This window comes from Papio anubis, chromosome 14, assembly GCF_008728515.1.
Source record: "Papio anubis isolate 15944 chromosome 14, Panubis1.0, whole genome shotgun sequence".
NCBI lineage: Eukaryota > Metazoa > Chordata > Mammalia > Primates > Cercopithecidae > Papio > Papio anubis.
In genome coordinates this window covers 62,589,763-62,599,421 of record NC_044989.1, presented here as the reverse complement: position 1 = coordinate 62,599,421, position 9,659 = coordinate 62,589,763, and the positions used below count along the sequence as shown (strand labels likewise).

Genomic DNA, 9,659 nt, shown 5'->3' with positions numbered 1-9,659 from the left:
TCACCGCCTGACGGCCCCGCCCCGCACCCCAAGTTTTGGGAGGGCTTCGCTCTCGCACCCGGCTCCAGGACCCACCGGGCCCGCGCTCTCCGCGGCTTTCAGCGACCCTGCAGCCCCCACGGACCCGCCTGCAAAGCCGAGGGTTAAGCTGGGGAAAGGGGGCCTTTAGGAAGGAGACCCCCCTGGAAAAGCCTGGCAGCTCCAAAAACACGAATGAAACGCAGCTCCAGCCTCCGCCCCTCCAGGTGCTGGTGGCCCCTCTAGCGGTTCGTCTGAGGCTAGGGGACCAGGCGCATCGCTTAGCGAGACCCCAGTGGCCTTTCTGGCCAGTTTGTAACCGGAACTAGACCGACCCCAGTGCTGGAGCGGGTGAGGAATGGCCACGCCGGGGAGGCGGGGGAGGGAAGCCTGGGCCACTGTGGGGCCTGACCTTTGCTCCACCTCTTAGGTGCTCACGACCCAGAGTGGTGCCCTGCTTGGCACTGCCACTGGATCCTCTGGCTTATGAAGCCGTCCAGGACAGGATTGGGGGGTGGTGGTCCTTAGTTCTCTTAGTGGGGTCATGCAGAGTGGTTTCCTCTAGGTCCCACGCCCGTCTCAGGAAGCCGGAAACGCAAAATGCCGGGCGCTCGGCCCGAACCCGTGCCGCGGCTCAAGGAGCAAGGCGGATACCCAGGCGAGGCCTAAAGGGCCGGACTCTGACCTCCCCCCTCCGGACACTGCAGGGCTCCGCCGGTCAGAGGCGGCCTTGGCGCCAACTACACCTACCAGCGAGGGCCCCCGGGCCCACCGATGCGCCCTCCTAGCCCCGCGCTCCTTCGGGGAGTTCCGAGGTGACTCAGAGACGCAACTGACACAATTCTGAGGCCCCCAGGTAAGCCTGGCGCTACGGGATGGAGACGTTACCTGGTTTTGAAAGGCCCAGCTAAACCAGCGAGACCCGCGTGCGCTCCGCGGGGAAGCAAGCCTCCCCAGGGGCGCACCTGGAAGCGCTCCCGCCCCCTGGTCCTTATCTCTGAATCGAAACCGAACCTGGACCCATCTAGATAATTGGACTGAGCAATTAAGGACGCTTCACTCTCAACTGTTAGCATTTTTTCCTAAGGCTCTCGGAGGCGGAATCAGCTGGAAAGGAACATTGCTAAGTAGGAATTTCAGGCACCTGTGAACTGAGCCTACTCAACAATCGGCCCTTACTCTTAACCAAACTTAGCAGAGGAAGAAAAACCAAGTTGCTGAGGATGCACAGAGCCACATGGGTGCGGTCCTTTAGAAACAGGAATTTTGAGTCAGTAGATATGGAAATGTTATGGTTTGCAGTCTTCAGAACATGCTGCTTTTATGCCGTTCACATGATTCTCCTTGGACTGCGACGTAAAGTCCAAGAAACAAGTCGAATGTTTGTATATTCATAGAAAAAACATCTGTAAGGGTGCACACCGACTGTTAACCACGGTTTCGCGGGTAGGGGAAACAAGGGAGTTACATTTTTTTTTACTCCATTGACTTTGGATTTTGTATTTTTCCAGTTGTATTTACTTTCATAATTTAGAAAGCTAATAAAACATGTTTAAAGAAACAGAAGCTAGAAATTCTTTAAGAACTCTAGGAAGTATAGGCCGGGCGCGGTGCCTCACGCCTGTAATCCCAGCACTTTGGGAGGCCAAGGCGGGCGGATCACAAGGTCAGGAGTTCGAGACCAGCCTGGCCAATATGGTGAAACCCCATTTCTACTAAAAATACAAAAATTAGCCAAGTGTGGTGGCAGGCGCCTGTAATCCCAGATATTTGGGAGGCTGAGGCAGGAGAATCACTGAACCCAAGCAGGCAGAGGTTGCAGTGAGCCGAAATCATGCCACTGCACTCCAGCCTGGGTGACAGCGTGAGACTCCGTCTCAAAAGAAAAAAAAAGAATTATAGGAAGTATAAATTAATAAATGAAGTCTATGTCTTCATTCTGTATCAAAATAATCTTGAGCCCTTGTTCCTGGGTTTAAATAAAGATATCTCTAGGCTGCTGTCTGATATTTAAATGCAGTGATGAGACAAAGCCAACATCTAAGGAAGATTTTCTATGCCATCAGATTGGTATATTTTTTCCATGCATATGTGTCTTCCCTTTAAATGCACCCCCTGTAGCCACAGATATGCTTGCAAGGATGGCCAGCCAAGGAGTTTTTAGTAAAGGAACTGCTACAATGTCAGCTGGCCACCAACTAGGAAATTAAGCTTGTGTCCCACACAGCTGCCCAAGGCCGCCCAGGCCATGAAATTTAAAAATAAGGGTATTTTTGGGCTGGGCGCAGTGGCTCATGCCTGTAAGCCTAGCACTTTGGGAGACCAAGCCGGGCGGATCACTTGAGGTCAGGAGTTCAAGACCAGCCTGGCCAACATGGTAAACCTCTGTCTCTACAAAAAATACAAAAAAATTAGCCAGGTGTGGTGGTGGGCACCTGTAGTCCCAGCTACTTGGCAGGCTGAGGCAGGAGACTTGCTTGAACTCGGGAGGTAGAGGTTGCACTGAGCCGAGATCGTGCCACTGCACTCCATCCTGGGTGACAGAGCAAGACTGCATCTCAAATAAATAAATAAGGGCATTTTCTCCATGGTGGCTTTAACACAGTTGGGAGTGTATCTGCAACAGTTACATTGTATCTTTTGGCGAGTAACTCAATGCTAGATTCCACACGGCTTGGCTATAGTCCCTACTGTTAGGTTGGGGCCCAGGTCCATCATCAGTAGGCAGAGATGTGTTATTCACTTATTCAACAAAAATGTGCCGGCCATCATCTAGATGCAGCACAGGACTAGGCGCTGGAGTGGTGAACATGGCAAATACACTCCCTGCTTGGAGCTCACAGTCTAGCTGGAGAGAGGGGCTTAACAATTAAATGCACTATCAATTAATTACAATTGTGATATGGGCCAAAGGGAGTGCAAGGTGATGAGATCATCTGGGGAGTCCATGGGGAGTTCCTAGCTGGTTCAGACTACAAAGGAAGAAGTGGTTGAGGAGAAAGTTAGAGAGGCAGGCAGGGGTTAGATCATGCAGGGCCAATACACCACATTACAGAGTTTGGACTTTATCCCGAGACATTTGAAACAAGAGTCATACACTCGATTTTGCATTTTGAAGTAGATCATTCTGACTGCAATGTGAAGAAGGAATAGGGAAATGGGAGGAGCGGAGTGGAGGGACAGTTAGGAGGCTGTTGCTATAATGTGAGAGAGGCCATTTGTCTAAGCAGTAGAGCAAACGTAGAGAAGTAGACACCAACAAGACTTGGTAATTGCTTAGCGGGGATGAATCAAGGAAAACTCCCAGATTTCTGCTTCTTTAAAAAGATGGATGGTGGTGCCATTTTGAGTTGGGGAACCCTCTCAAGGTTCACATTTGGTCAAAGTAGGTTTGAGGTGCCTGGGTGGAGATGTTGAACAGGCTGCAGGGTCTGGTACTCTGAGGAGAGGCTGGGGCTGGAATAGCTGGTGTGGCAGTGGTAATGAAGTCACCAAAGGCACGTGGGCTACCATGAGAGTGTACAGTTAGATCAGAAGAGGACGTACCACTGAGCCTTGAGGAACTCTTATCTAAGGGCCAGACAGAGGCAAACCTCTGGCAAAGGAGGTGGAAGAGCAGCCAGAGAGGCAGGAAGAAAACCGGGAGCTTGGCTGGGTGCGGTGGCTCATGCTTGTAATCCCAGCACTTTGGGAAGCCGAGGTGGGTGGATCACCTGAGGACCAGGAGTTTGAGACCAGCCTGGACAACATAGTGAAACCCATCTCTACTAAAAATTAGCTGGGCGTGGTGGCAGGTGCCTGTAATCCCAGCTACTTGGGAGGCTGAGGCAGGAGAATCGCTTGAACCCAGGAGATGGAGGTTAAAGTGAGCTGAGTTCACACCAGGCACTCCAGCCTGGGCTACAGAGTGAGATTCTGTCTCAAAAAGAAAAAAAAAAAGAAAGAAAAAACTGAAAGGAGCTTGGGGAGGTGGGGTCACAGAATCCAGGGACAAAAGCACTAAGCAGGAGGCAGTAGTCAACAGCACTCAAAATGGCTGACAAAAGATGCATCCAGTGGCACACACCTGTAGTGTGAGCTACTCAGGAGACAGAGGTGGGAGGATCACCTGAGCCCAATTTGAGGCCAGCCTAGGCAACATAGCGAGACCCCCATCTCTTTTTTAAAAAATGGCTGGCTGGGTGCAGTGGCTCACGCCTGTAATCCCAGCACTTTGGATGGCTGAGGCGGGTGGATCGTGAGGTAAGGATATCGAGACCATCCTGGCTAACATGGTGAAATCCCGTCTCTACGAAAAATACAAAAAATCAGCCGGGCGTGGTGGCAGGTGCCTGTAGTCCCAGCTACTCGGGAGGCTGAGGCAGGAGAATGGCGTGAACCTGGGAGGTGGAGCTTGCAATGAGTTGAGATCGCACCACTGCACTCCAGCCTGGGTGACAGAGTGAGACTCTGTCTCAAAAAAAAAAAAAAAGGCTAAGTGACCCAAGTGAAGTGAAAGTTGAATAACGTCCACTGGAGTTAGTGACCTTGATGTCATTGGGGCTTTTACAGAGCAGTAGCTGGTGGAGTGAAGGGGATGGGAAATCGACTGGAGTGGATGGAGGCATGAGCGAGAGGGGAAGAAATGAAAGGCACAAGGTGCAGACAATTCTTGAAAGGTTTGACTATGAAAAGTCAGAAAAATAGCTGGCGGGGAATGTTATGTCAGCAGTGGGTTTATTTTGGTTTACGTATTTTAATTATTTTTAGGATGGAATTACTTGAGTATATTTAAATGTAAATAAGGAGAATCCCACAGAGAAGAGGAAGATGAAGGTACAGTAGAGAAAGGACAATGGAGCACAAAGTCTCCTGTGCCCATGGGAGAGATGGAACCAGAGTGTGGGTGGAAAGGCTGACCTCAGGCAGGGGCCACCTTCTCTATTATAACAGGAGGAAGGAGGCTGGAGGAGGACTGAGCCAGGCTGCTTTCACAGAGGTAGTTGAATCTTTCCACCTGATGACTTCCTCTTAACTCTGTGACATAAAGGAGGCTAGCGATAGGGCAAGGAGACATGACAGATTTGAAGAGAGTGGAGAAGGTATGACACAGTCATTGCAGGAGTTTGGGAGGGTCGTGATGACCAGAGAAACAGCCAGATAGCAAGGCAGCATGGCAGTCCACTTGAGGCTGGTGCCTGTGGACTTCTAAGGTACCCTTTGGCCCTCCTGTGTGGTTTCTTCCAACAGCTCAGCTGCCCACTGTGGTGCCGGCTCAAACGAGGAGATTACCAGGGCAGAGGAGCAAAGGAATTGAGAGCCTTGGCAAAAGTGAGGTAGCACGGTGAATGATCAGAGAGAAAGGACAGGAGCCAAAGGACTGGAAAAGTCAAGGGGTCAAGACTCAGTCACACCAGAAGGAGAGGAGGTTGGGTCAGAGATCTGGATCTGAAGTAAGGGGTTCAGGAGGTAGAGAAGTTTAGGGCCATGAGAATGCCAGGACATGATGGGGGTGGCATAGAGGAGAAAGTCATTGGAGAATACGAGGTCAAGAGATGAAGAGGGCACTGGCTAGATCATCTGTGTGAACAGGAAAGGCATACAGGATGTGAAGAGGAACGGTAGTTATGGTGTGAAGGCCATGGAGCCAGGAGCTAAAGTTTTAAGAGAGTGGGGAAGAGGGAATGACCAGGAGAGCAGAAGATAAAAAGCACCAGGCAGGGGAGAGGCAGTATGGCTGGGCAGCAGTCTCCCCAAAGGAACAGCAGCGTTTGTGGGAGGTGGAGGAGAAGTGATCAGGTAGAGGAAAAATTAGTTAGGGTTGGGAAAGTCTGAGAGGCTTCCTGGAGAAGGTGAAGTGGAAGGCACCCAGGCTGCTCCTTTATCCCAAGAAACACATTTTAAGTTATGCCCATTCTTTTGTGGCTGCAAAGACCGGGACTGGAGGGACACAGTCAGCAGTGTCATCCCAGTGCTTCAAGGAAAGCAAAGAAGGCGGGAATTTCATTCTGAGCAAAGGTGAAGGATGGATGGACAGACAGATGCACAAGTTGATGAACTGACCTTTGATTGAGTTTCTTTGTTGAAGTCTGCAGTTCCAGAGGAGCATGTAAAAGTATTTGGAGAGGGGTAGGTGAGTAGAGGGGGTAGGTCAGGTGTCAGGAGGAGCAGAGCACTGTGGGACGACAGAGGATCTGTAAGGGAATAACAACAACAACAACAACAAAAACAAATGAGTGGTACCATGGGTTTTGCCTCAGTTGTCTCTTTATGAAGCCTGACCCACTAGCTCTACAAACCAGGGCCACATCCCCCTTGCTTTCTTTTCCTTCCCAAGATTTCCTATGTGGAAGCCTCCTCCTCCCCTCCCCCTCTTCTCCCTGGGCGCTCTGTTGTCACCAAATGAGCCCCTGTGGGCCCTGTGTGGCCATGCACCAGGAATCCCAGGCTTATCCTACCTCTGCTATTCATCTTCCTTCTTCTTAAACAGGTTGTTGACCTCTTCGGTCTCAGTTTCATTATCTGTAAAATAGGCCACCTCTCAGAGCTACTGTAAGGAATAGACATAAGTACAAGCACTTTCTAAACTGTAAGGCCCTGTAAGAATGGGAGATATTTTCTTCTTTAGAGACCCCCACATATACCCACATCCCTCTCAGGAGCCCTCCCAAGAAGACAGTAGTCCCTGTCCCAGAGGAAGTTGTAATCTTGCCCCAGAGGGACAAACAAACCCAAAACAATTACAGAGGAATTCACAGCTGTGTCTGATTAAGTGCTAAATCATAAGGAGCAGACAATAAGAGCTCAGAAAAGGAGAAAAGGGACTGATGAGCCAGGGTTGGGAAAGTCTGGGAAGCTTCCTGGAGAAGGTGGAGTGGAAGGCATCCAGAGTGCTCATTTATCCTGAGGACATTTGTGAATGTGCCCATTTCTTTGTGAATGTGAATACTGTTGATCTGACAGTCTGAAGTAGGTCTACAAAAAGTTTCTAGGTCATAGATTTCTCCCTTGGCACTCCTGCTTCCCAGAGTGTTGTCATTCCTGTAGCTCTGCCCCCTCTCAGTCACTCTCATGTGCTCCTCCCAGGTGGACAGGCAGCCCAGGCTACACAGTGAATCCTGTGTGCTTTGCCCTGGGCCTCTCATGTTTGGCTTTTCCATGTCACTCATTTTTCTTTTGCTTTCTTTCTTTTTTTTTTATTTTTTTATTTTTTTTAGACAGAGCAAGACTCTGTCTCCCAGGCTGGAGTACAGTGGTACAATCTCAACGTACAATCTCAACTCACTGCACCCTCTGCCTCCCAGGTTCAAGTGATCCTTCCACCTCAGCCTCCCAAGTAGCTGGGATTACAGGCATGCACCACCACGCCCAGCTAATTTTTGTATTTTTAGTAGAGACAGCGTTTCACCATGATGCCATGCTGGTCTCGAACTCCTGATCTCAAGTGATCCGCCTGCCTTGATCTGTCCTCCCAAAGTGCTGGAATTACAGGCATGAGTCACAGCATCCAGCCTTGTCACCCATTTTTCTGGTGAGGAAACGGGCTAATCTTAGCAAGTTTCCTGTGTCCCTTTTGGTGCCAGCATCCACCTGGTATTTTTACCCAGCCAGACGGCAAGCTTTTGAGCAAGCAGACCTGAATGGCCCTCCTTTTCAGCCTTCAAGGTCTGTGGTTTGCCTCACTTCACCTGGCCAGCCTAGGACACCTGCATGCCCACAGAGCCACAACTGTGGTCCACACCCACCTCCTTTGTTCTTTATTGCCTCTGCCTCACTAACCAGGAGCACCCCAACAACCTGCCATTCAGGTACAGACCCCATGGAGCTGCCACCCCAGAGCTCAAACATCTATAAGCCCAGAGCTGGCTTCCACCTTCTTAGTTCTGTTGGAATGAACTCCTGCAGCCCTTTGGACATGGTTCAGAATAAAAGCTGCCTTCCTCAGTGGCAAGCCCCATGGACAGATGGGTGCCTAAGCCCTGCATCTCCCTCCTCCTTTCAGCACAGATCTAGAAAAGTTCCCAGCCTGTCTAAGGGCCAGGCACACACACATAGCATCAGCAGCAGAAATCCCCAAACTTGTATATCCTCCAATTTAGGTTGTCACAGAAAGATGGCAATGTTTCCTAGTCTGTTAATCAGTCTGAAGTGGAATTATGAAAACAACCACCACCTCTCTCAATGGCCAAAATATTAATTATTGATGGAAAGTGTGGAAGCTTGGCACTGGAATTCTTAGAATTCTAGTCCAATCCCTTGGAACTCACAAATGAGTCCCCAAAAGTAGCTTTCTGGAAGCCAAATACCTAATACCAGAGATAATATCTTGAATGTTGGACAATTAAATCACAGGTTAAAAATCACCTGGCTCTTAAAGCAGGCCCTTTGCTCCCAAGGTTACCATGACTTTGGACTTTGTAACAGTAGAAAAACACAAAGCCTCATTATCAGATGCAGATATAGAAACAAATGTCATGATTCCCAGGGGACTTGCTCCATATCCCACAGAGTCCTGATGCTGAAAGAACTTAAAATTCCCAGGTTAGTAAAGTCCAGCGTGTGTAGGACATTGTGGTAGAACCTATGGTCCACAATTTGGAGGGGCATGAACAGCTGTCTCTATTACAATCATATTGTTTTGGGAATGAAATTCTCATTAAGGAGAAATGCAAAATCATAGTCTTAATTATCATCAAACTGAAAAATTATATTTAAGGGGAGAGGCCCATAATGGCAGCATCAAGCATGAGACAGTGCCATTAATATGATTATCAGGACATAAGCCTATTACAGAACTTAATGCCTTTTTGCTGGCATCGCCCTTTGTTATGCTTCTCAGGGTTTAGAAACCATCTCAGTTGTAAACATAACTGTTACCAAATAGTGATTTCCAGTGGGCATAACAAAGATCTGCCGACCTTTACCAAAGGTCAAAGCTGCCTGGCTACGGAGAAAGAGAATATTTCTAGAAAATGAAGACCAATCTGCCAACTCTAGGTGGCTCCTATTGACAGAGGAAGAAAGGGAGTGTATCTGGCTCCAAGTCTTATCTAGCTGTGTGACAATCCAGCTGTGGACATAATTGTGAGGTTTAACCACCACGTGGAGATATGCATGCAACAACTCAGATGGATACAGTGGCCTAGGTCTTGGCTGCTGCTAGTGAAAAACCATGGTATGGAAATCCCCAATTCCAGGTTCAAATCCCACCTTGGGAAGAAGCCAAGTGTGGTCCACATGGGGATAGTAACATCTAAAGAGTTCTCAGGAAGAGGAAATTAGGTCATTTATGATCAAGTACCTATAAACTTTTGGGGCTTAATAAATGTTTGTTTCCCTCCTCAGTCTTGGCCATGGAACCAAGTCCCCATCAGGATAAAGTACGAGTGGTATCTTGGCATAGAATGCTTGGCATTCTCAACATTCATCCTGGGTCCCTCACTGGAGGAAGTGCCATTCTGTCCTCATTCCAAAGGGTTCTGATGCCATCATCATCATCATCATCAATATAATCATGTAGAATGGAAAAATCAATTGGCTGTCCCTGGAAGGAGCCACCTGCTCGATCTTTAGGATCCAGTGACTTACGAAACTCACTTGGCAAAATCGTCTCACAGCAAAATCATTGCCAGGAAGGGCAGGGCCTCCTCCTCAAACACGAC

The 9,659-nt window shown here is 49.0% G+C and overlaps 1 long non-coding RNA gene across 1 annotated transcript; it reads left to right on the top strand.

Annotated features, from left to right (window-relative positions):
• The first annotated feature begins 18 nt into the window (after nt 1-18).
• Nucleotides 19-1,581, top strand: LOC110741067. Its single transcript, XR_002516669.1, has 2 exons — nt 19-369; nt 584-1,581. It is a non-coding gene; the product is annotated as an uncharacterized LOC110741067 (long non-coding RNA).
• Nucleotides 1,582-9,659: the final 8,078 nt, after the last annotated feature.